This window comes from Cyprinodon tularosa, unplaced genomic scaffold (assembly GCF_016077235.1).
Source record: "Cyprinodon tularosa strain WSP-4 unplaced genomic scaffold, ASM1607723v1 ctg126, whole genome shotgun sequence".
In the NCBI taxonomy this organism is placed as follows: domain Eukaryota; kingdom Metazoa; phylum Chordata; class Actinopteri; order Cyprinodontiformes; family Cyprinodontidae; genus Cyprinodon; species Cyprinodon tularosa.
In genome coordinates, this window is record NW_024038070.1 from 1,463,348 (window position 1) to 1,471,503 (window position 8,156).

An 8,156-nucleotide genomic window follows, 5' to 3' on the forward strand; every position below is an offset into this window, starting at 1 on the left:
TCAAATAGAAAAAAACATAAATCCTTTAGAGTTTTAGGATAAATGAGATGAATAATGGAGGTATGAATTTAATCAAGACTTTTTTGTAGTGCCTATTGTGGTAAATACAAAAGTGATGATAAAAAAGTGTCAAATACAAAACCATGACCAGTTTTTTTGTCATAGCTAATTATGTTTTGGTTTTCTCTTAAGGTTGTTTAGATTATTTTTATGCAATTGCTTTTTAGTTAGTTTATTTGTGTTGAGTTTGGAAGTTCTTTGTTGTGTCCTATTGTGTGCATTTTGCTTTAGTCTCTTATGCCACTATTATTCCTCAGATTCCTGATGGATGTATAAAGGTAAATTCTAATCACTTTTTTTACATTTGTTTACAGATATGCCAAAAAAAAGATTTCCTTTTAATTAAAAAATGGTTTGAAACAACAATGTGCAAATTGACATTCCATTATAATGAAACAAATTTAGAAACCCCAAGTTCTGAAAGATAATATCACCTCTTTCCACATAGATAACTTAAGCGAGAACCTTCTCCTGTCCATCTTCTAGTCTCTTTTATTGGCTTGAAGAATCAATGTTCTACTATCAACTTTTAGCTTTGATGTTAGATAGGTTTCATGGTTTCCCACGGTATTACAATATGGTGACGATCTGCTTCAGCATTATTTTTTTGACAGATGATCTCAGATTTTTCTCAACCAACTCTGATAAACGACACCATTGTTATGGATTGGAGAGCAGGCCAGGTCAACCCAGCCCAAACCATCACACCTATGCTGCAGAGTTTGGATCAGGTTAATTTGCTGAAATGCAGCATTTACTGAATGCACAAAATTGGTAAAAAGGTAAAAATATCAATAATGGGCATTTCAAATATGCATGGCCACATAAAAGCTATTTTTTGGATGTAGATTGATTCATAGAATTATGTTTTATAAAATTTTTTGAAAAAGTTATAAAACTGTTAAAAATAATGAAAATAATTAGGTTATTCAATAAGTAATCTGAACGGCATCAGAAATCATCATCACCCTTAGTGATTAAATGTATCATGCGGATTTCTAGTAGGAATTGTTGCCTTGCAGAAAGAAGGTTATGGGTTTGATTCCTTGCCTGGGGTATTTCTGCATGGAGTTTGCATGTTCTTCCTGTGCTTGGGTTCTCTCCATGTACTCTGGCTTCCTTCCACTGTCCAAAAGCATGACTAATATGTTAATTGGTTCCTCTAAATTGTTCTTAGGTGTGAGGGTGTTTGCATGGTTGTGCGTCTGTGTTGCAGGGCGACAGTTTGGTGACCTGTCCAGGGTGTACCCCGCATCTCGCCCATGGACTGCTGGAGATAGACACTGGCCCCAACGTGACCTTGATGAAATAAGTGGAATGGATGGAATCCTAGTAAGCAATGAATGACAAACTGTCCATGTAAAACAAGACAAAACACATACTGAAGTTTTCCTCAAATTCAAGCAGAAAGCAGAGACAACAGTTAAGAAAAATATCCATTCACATTCTGGGCTTGAAAACTTGAGAGTAGTTGAGAGTGTAGTGAAGTAAAATCCATCCTCTCTTCTAACAGAGCATAATATTAGTTTTGAAATATGGATTGAGATTCCTCCAGGCAAAGGAGAACCACAATCTAACTTTCATCAGTAGTCAGTTGAACACCTGTGAAGAAATTGGTGTACACTGCCGAAGGTAACAAACTCATATTTTATATATGGTTTTAATACAACTCTTGAGATACCTTGCAAAAGTATTCACACCAATGGTTTCTGTGCGATTACAACAGCAAGCTAAAATGCGATTAAGTGGGATTTCTTTTTGCAAAAAAAGCACAAAATATTGTGCATATATTTTAAGGGGAAGAAAAATGAGACAAGATTTTCAAAGTTTAACCAAGCAGAATAACAAAACAGAAAAAAACAAACTATATGTAGGCCTGTATCTGTATATAAACACTAAGGTTTCTAAGCTTCCTCAATGCATAGAGTCATTTCCGTCTTTTATTTAGGAAAGCTTCACTGTTGGATATATGCACAATGCTGCATTTAAGATGTTTTAAATAACTGTAGCAGCTGTTCATATCTACATGTATACCTATAAACTTTTCTGTTGGTCAGCCAAATGGACCTCTTTATGCTGACATATGATGCAGAGATGGCCACCTAATGCTCTAGGCTGTGTGAGAAGGGCTGGAGGCTGACTGGGGGCTTTGGGTTAAACACTTCATGGCTGACTTTTAGATAAAATGGGAAAGTGAGCAGAGCTCACTGGCATCTGTGCGGGGCTGAATGGGCGAGATGTAAGGGCCTAATAAAAGGTGAGGTCTTCCTCTGCAATTTGTGCTTGTATCAATGATTTTCCTAACCTTGAATGGAATAAATTCTTAAACATGTTTCTTCCTTTGTGTACGCTATCTGATAAACATTCCCCATCGGATCTAGACCGGGTAATAAATGGGTGATACAACAATGATTATATAACATATAAAAGCATGTAAATGCGTATTTTTATCATACATCTACCCTTACAAAAAGTCAAATAATATTCTGCTTACAAAAAGAATAAAAAACATGGAACTGATGGAACATTTCATGTAAACTTTCCCCAACATTTTTATAATTATCCTTCATCTTTTGTAGTTTTTCCAGGGTTCCGTTTACCTTCTTTTATCATATCTTGCTATTATTTTAAAATCAAGATAAAGTAGCTTTGTGTCATGATCGGTTTAGAGATAAACCCACATGCAGAACACCACTGGAGACTTGGTAAAAGGTTTAACAGAGTTTATTAAAGTTTCACACTAGACAAAAACAAGATTCTGGTTCTGGTCCGGGCAGGATTCTCTGGCGTCTGCAGAGACGGATAGTTGGTTAGCTTGGTATGCAGATGAGTTAAATGGGTTATCAGATATTTCAGTGGATACCTTGAAGAGGTCCAGGTTAGTTCTGAGAGAGGGAACCGGTTGGGTCCAGAGACTGTTGGTTCAGCAGAGTGCTTAGGCAGCAGCAGCGTCTTGCTTCTGACTTCCAGTGAACAGACCTTGGTTGGAGTGATTAGCTCTTTCCTAAGAGCAGCTGGTGGATTCCAGAGTGAGGTCTTCAGGTTTGGCTCTCTAGGGCAGGCAGGCAGATTCAGGTTAAGCTCATCCAGAGCTTCTCTCGAGAGACTGGTTTCCAAACTTGGCTAACACTGCGGCGTCGAAGGAAGGTCTGGCAGCTGCTTATAAAGGCCGGTCTCCTGATGAGCTGATGAGCGTCAGCTGTGCTGGAGGGCTCCAGCCAAGGAGGATCCACAGCGCACTCTGCTGGAGAAGGTGGAGAATCTCCAGATCCCAACACTTTTATTAACTTTCTCTGTTTTAGATATGTCATTTTTCATAGGTGCTTGTTGAGGATTTTAGTAGTTCTCAGAAGTTTCAAGCTGGGATTTACTTGTTATGTTATTGTTATGTAGCTCGCCAACTGAAACTGCCTAGTTACAATCTGTAAAATTGTTTAAAAACATGGAAAAATGTTCCCTTATTTGATGTGAGAAATTTGTACAATGATCTATTGCTTGTAACACCTGGATGACATACACTGACACAACATATTCATGCCTAAACTTGTAAATTATGTCTTCCTCAGTTTTTTTCTTTCCTCTGGAAATCACACATTTAAATGACTACAGATGATTAGGTGGATACAGTTATGGGTATACATTCCACACACACATGAAAAAATGCTCACACCTCACACAGAATACACAGAAGTGTTCAAAGCACTCTCCCAGACACTCCCCTGGTGTGCTGTCAGGTGCAAAACAGTGAAGTGGCAGTTTATACCAGAGAAATGACACAAAGAAGCAGCAATGAAATCCTCCCAAGAACATTCACTTTTCAAGGTTTTTGTGTTGTGAGGCGACAGAGTTCAGTCAGGTGATAACTGCAGTATGTCTACACAGCGTTTTACAATTTGAAACCTTTTAGCAGCATCTGAAAAACTTGATGTCACCATGAGAAGTTTATAAGATATTTTTAGAGAGGATCCAAACTCAGAAATTGCTGTATTGAGGCTGGTTAATAATGGATTATTGCTATATATTAAATAACTAGAACTAGAAGTTATTTAATTAATAGGTAATTCAAATCAAGGGTAAGGCTAGTTATTTATTATCAGTTGAATGATTATAACTGTAATTTGCTTACTGACTTACTGGTTTTAGCCTCTTACATAAAAAGTTGGACTCCTGAATCCAGCTGTTAAAAATTCAGTCGTCTTTCATCAATTTAGTAATATAGGCTACAGCTCTTAGCAAAGTTATTAATCACCAACCAACTAAATGTGTTTCTCATTTGGATGCTACTAAAGGAATAGTGAATCCAGACTGAGTGATGAATGATTCACTGTGTAAAATAAACACAAAAGACAGCGAGTTAAAATACAATGGTGCCTTTATTAGCTACAATCACACAATATTATACCCTAATAACTAAACAGACACTAAACACTATTGAAAATAAGGTCAAATAAAGAGATAAAAGGGGAAGACGGGTTTAAAAGTCCAATTAAAGTCTGAGAGATGTTAGAAGTTTAAGGCCCAATGTCAGTCTGCAGCTAGCATTAGCATTCAGTTAAACTCTTAAAATCATCAGCAGATGAATCATAAAGCTTATTTCAAATAAAACACCAACACACATATCTATTCTATCTAGTTCACCCAAAGAGAGCACATATTAAGCATCAGATAGAAAGGATGGGGAAGGATGATGTTACTGTTTTGGTTTGGTGGAGGGAAGGCCTTTGGCTCGCTCCGGTTTAACTGCAGGTAGCCGAGACTTCTCCCTTTTTGCTACCGTGGTTACTTTGTGGGTTCTAATGGCTCATCAGCAAACAGCAATTGGGGGCCCTGTTGTTCAACATTTAGGTTTAGGTTAGCAGAGCTGGATCAGCTCTCCTCTGTCTCAGCTGCAGCAGGCTTCAGGGGACACTGCGTTGAACTCGGCTTGAATTACAGGAAAAATAAAAACAATACATTTAACTGTTTCTGAATGGCACAGGGCTGGCAAAATAGGAAGTTGAACATGAAGTTACTTCTTTTATAACCTCCGCCAGAGGGGTGGGTTTTCAGAGGGGAGTAGTTCTGGTTACATTAGTGGCACTTGATCACAACAATGTCAGTAATGATGTTGGATTTGCTGATGATGTCGATGATAGTGCCTTAATTCTAAATAAAGTAAAATAATAACAGAACAATAAAGAAACAGTAGAGCATGTGGCAGGAATTTAAATAAAAGAACCAATGAGTGATCATTTTACTTTCTAATTAGGACAAAATGTATAAATTAATTCCAAATTTATTAAAGAGTTAAATGAAGTGCAATCAAGAGAAGTCTTTAAGTTAATGCTTGAGGGCCTTGCAGAGTAATTGTCAGCAGTTATAAAATCTATGAAAAATCAACACAATTATAGATGTGCGCTCATGGGTGGAGGTCTTGATTTGCAATGAACGCCAGATAAATAGAGCAAGGACCTTTAGTGCACTTATTCACAATCAGAAAAAAAGAAAGCATTGAAGGACTATAAGAAAAATGCAACATCAAGCCCCTTTTATATTTTTCTAAATTGGAGTTATATACAAACACATTGGTAAAAGTCACCATGTCTCCACCCGTGCTTATCCATCATGCCAATGCGACCTTTTGTAGTGCTGGTTGATGCTTCAGTGTCGACTCTGTTTCCATGGATACACCAAAAACCAATCTACGTCTCAGATTCCCTATGCTGGTCAAAAACCAAAACATGTATCAAGTGTTTGTGGTGGCTGTTCATGGACCAGCATTAGAAAAAGCTACCAGTCCTGGGAGAGATGTGGCCATTGTCTTTTTTTTAAAGCCAGGTAATATCAGTCTTCCCATTTCCTAATTTGGTGGGTCAGGGAGCTACAGTGGTGTCATGCCTATTTCATTTGGAGAGAAGATTGTGTCTTGCATAATGCATAATGAAATCTGGACTATTGCCTGTGGAAAGATATTGCTGTGAAAGATGTGGCATTCTTTTCCATTCTGGGACTCAGCTTACATTTCTCCTGGAAGATTACACAACAAACGCTCAATATCACAGCTATCAGGGTGTGAGGTTTGAACGGGGAGGTGGGGTGCATTCTGACATGTGCATATGTGTTTCTTTAATCTGTTTATGTGTCCTTTTTTTGTTGGCGAATACACTGCATGTCTTTGCAGGCTTTTAAAAAAAGTATGCTTCCTCATGTTGGAAGCTGGGATGACAGTCAAACTGCAGTCTCCATGTCACTGTAGCAACAATACTTACTTATATTGACCAACCACTGAAGAATAAGCATGGTTAAACATTTTCTTGGAAAAAAATATAATCCTTTTGTTTTTCTTTAATAAAGTTTGTTTGTTCATGTATCCATTTAAATCTATTCCCAAAGTGAACAAAAAATAACTTAATGAGAAAGATTAAACATCCTCAGGGGGAGAAAAAGTTAATTCTAACAGGAGCAAAAAGGAAGATTAGTGCACTAGTCCAGTTACATCCATGATTGCTTGTTTGCCTCCTTTAACCAAAGTCTGAAACAAATTGTTAAAACATTTTCTTAGAGAAAAGAAAAAGCTGATTTAGCAGATGCAGATGTAAAATGTACTAATACAATCTAGAAATTGAAAGAAAAGTTATATGGAATAAAATCATTCACTTTTATTGAGCAAATAAAGTCTACCTGTTAATGGTTCCAACACTTATCTTATCAGTCTGATACCCTTTATTCCCATAGCTGTCAAAACCTTATGCTGTTCCATCTGTTTGTTACACGTCTCTGCTCTCCACTTCTGCCCAGAGAGCCTAAAATTAAACTGTGAATATTTTAGCTTTCAATTTGAAGCTCTGATGAGAACTTAAAAAAAAAAATATATGTATATATACAGTATATATTTATAAACAATGCTATAGGTTATAATACAATTGTGTCCAGAATAATTTAGGAAATTTTGATTGCTGCAGTCTTAACAGTGCATTTATTTACAGCTATCATGTAAATGTTTTATTTTTTTATTGTAATGCTAGTATTTTTAAGAAGTAGACTTATAGATAAGAAATCTATTAGCTAATACAAATTCATCATCTAATTTATTTATGCCTGCTCATGATAAACAAGTGACTTTGTATAATAAAGTTAATAGTTCATATCCATCATTAACTAGATCACATTTGTGTATGTACAATTCAGTCTATACATTTACCTGCTAACATTGTCAGGATGTAAACACCAGCTGTTGCCCACTGAACAGCAGCACAAACAAGCTAAACAGCAAAGTTTGATCGTTACTTATGTCAACATGTGGAAAACTGTGATAAAAGTTTGATCAGGCTTGGTCAATGTCAATATGTCAATGTCTTTTTTCCGACTTTACAAAAAGGGATTACAGTATGTGTGTGGGTAAAACTATTAAACCAATGTCCTCATAGCTTTTGGGTAAGTTTTATGCTCACTTTGTTCCTCTTGTATTCTATTTTGTATTCTTTTCATATTATATTTGTTTTGCAGGTGCTGTTATTATACTGTTTCCCAATAAGAAAAGTGCTAGATTACGTACCATGAAGTTCTTTATGAAGCATATTTGAATATATTTCACACACTAAAATCACATTTTTTTTTTTTACAGTTAGCACTCATAGGGGCAGTATTTGTTTACATTCACCTCCCTTGAGGCTCAACAGACCATTATCACCTGTGACTACCAAAACAGTATGTGGACTGAGGGGATGATACCACCTTTAGAAATATATATATAAAAATCCCTGCACAAGCTTGCTCTCCTTTGCGAATCTGAGTTGTTCATTAGAAATTAAAAGTGTTAAAAGTGGCAGGAGTTTTCTAACATGTTTAATTAACTACCCCCTTTTACACTTTTTAAACAGTTAAACATTTTACAATAGTTATATTACTGCTCAGATTTGATGCAGTTTGCCAAATAAATGCTATACATATTCTCAATTTTTTTTACGGATCCGACTCTCAATAGTCTGGTTTGCATAATCTACCTACTATTAATCTGATATAAAATGCAGTGTGACCTATTGTCATCTGAATTATGATATACAAACCTGAAACTAAATCAGAACAGTCTAAGTAACAGAACAATTAATGCAGAGTTA